This window comes from Mandrillus leucophaeus, unplaced genomic scaffold (genome assembly GCF_000951045.1).
Source record: "Mandrillus leucophaeus isolate KB7577 unplaced genomic scaffold, Mleu.le_1.0 Scaffold1779, whole genome shotgun sequence".
NCBI lineage: Eukaryota > Metazoa > Chordata > Mammalia > Primates > Cercopithecidae > Mandrillus > Mandrillus leucophaeus.
Genome location: NW_012101786.1, coordinates 21,049 through 23,285, shown reverse-complemented (window position 1 = coordinate 23,285; position 2,237 = coordinate 21,049).

Sequence of the window (2,237 nt, the reverse complement as noted above, 5' to 3'; positions counted from 1 at the left end):
CCCTGCCCTCCCTTCCCTTCCCTCACTCTGTTGCCCACACTGGAATGCAGTGGCACGATGATCTCGGCTCACCCCAACCTCCACCCCCAGGCTCTATTGACTCTCTTGCCTCAGCCTCCCGAATGGCTGGGATTACAGGCATGTGCCATTACCACTCAGCTAATTTTTGTACTTTTAGTAGAGACTGGGTTTCACAATGTTGCCCAGGCTGCTCTCGAACTCTTGACCTCAAATGATCCACCCGCCTCGACCTCCCAAAGTGCTGGAATTACAGGCGTGAGTCACCACGCCCAGCCTCCTAAACTTTCTTCTAGCTAGTGTACTTATAGTTACTTAGTTAGATATGTAGCTGCTGAGTTACACACACACATTTTTATATATATGTATATGTGTGTGTGTATGTGTGTGTGTATATATATGTATATGTATATATATATAATCAAAAGACATCTGGGTCAGAGACAAAGGCTGTTTATTACTCACAGTAAAAGCATCATTGGGAGTAATGTTATTGTACCATTTCCAGGTCCTTGAGTCCCAGTCTCCACAGGGTGGTGTGTGGAAGTTCAAATCATATCATGCACATATAGTAGGGTAAATTAAAGGAGAGAAGGCCCAGAATTAGGAACCTCCAATCATATATACAACTGCTGGGTAACTGAGCACCCACTCCAGAAAGAGAGACACCTTATCTTTACTCTGGAGTGTAAACAAATCTCCTCTGGAACATCTCAAGGGCGGGAGACAGCTCTAAACTTTACTATCTTGCAGTATTCCCTTATATTAAAAACATTCTCAAGTTGACTGTAAATATCTTCTCAGAATATCCAGATCATGCAAAAATGTGAGATATTCATAGATAATTATTTCTCAACATAATGTTGATAGAAAGGCTTGCTATAATAATTGACCTGAAACATCATGTTCTCTTAGTTTAATAAAAAATTTTAAATAATATCTACACTTTAAATATATCAAGTTGATTTTGTGCCAATTGTTTGTGCTTTATATTCAGGAAGTTCACATTACCTAATTGCATTTCCAAATGTTACAAAATGAAGTCTAGATTATTAGAACTTTGGCAATTCCTTGGATCAGTCACTAATTTCCCAAGAAATCCTCTATTCAATTTACTGTATAATTGTTTTCAGAATTAAAAAACAAAACTCATCATGCATTTAAAATGAGAGAATTTCTCCTTCCTTTGTGCTTGTTCCTTTTTGTGGATAAAGGTTATGATTTGTAAAGCAACATCATTAAACACCTGAAAATATTGCAATATTGTTTCTCATATGAACATATTTGAATAGCTGATCTTGTGTGTTTTGTAGTCATTCAACACTGTTTATTTAACTGAATATATAGTATGCGTCTGGGCTAAAGCTTGCTTCTAAGGGCATTTCCCCTTAGAGAAGTGTTGGGTGGTCAGGTCATTGGGGGCTCTTTAATTTGGAGGAGTGATTCCTATGGCAGCCTGAAGTAGTACAGCCTGGATAAAAGAAAATGTGCCTGAGAACCAGAATGTTTTTCAAGTGAACCAAAATTCAGAACTGAGAAGGAAAATCACAAATGAGTAAAGCAAGGTTGAAAACTTGCAAGTAACTTAACAAGTTAGTGACTGGTACATATGGGAGTTGGAGGAAATAAGTTTTGACAACTGGTTAAGGCAAAATGTGAGTAAGGGATTTGGGATTAAATTGTGTGTCTTGCTACCCCCTAAGAAGGTTGCTATCTCGGGTTGAGGAGTCAGGTAGAACAGCCCTGAGGAGTCTTAAATACTAAACTAGAAACCTCAGGCACAGGGGCAGTGAGGAAAGGGAGGTTAGGGGTTGGGGGGCATGATGTAGCTCTGTCTGTCCTTTGGACTTCTGAGGCTGAACTCATCATGGAGATAATGACTAACATTTAGAATAGGTAGACTAGGGATGTGTAAGAAAGAATAAAGATCCTAAGGGTCGGTGAAATGAAGGGAATGCAATGGAATCATGGATGAAATGTAAACGTGAGCAATAGCATAGCTAGTTAAATGGCCTTTTATTGACCAATGATGGCTAGGAGTTCTGGATATTCATAATGATATGAACACAATCATATTTTCCTGGTGTTTACCATATCTCAGCAAAATTCTATAAATTTTACAGATAAACTTATTTATCAGAAACCCCTGTGTGATAAGTACTGTTATTATCCTCATTTTGCAAACGATGAAGCTATGACAAAAAAATAAAGTAACATGC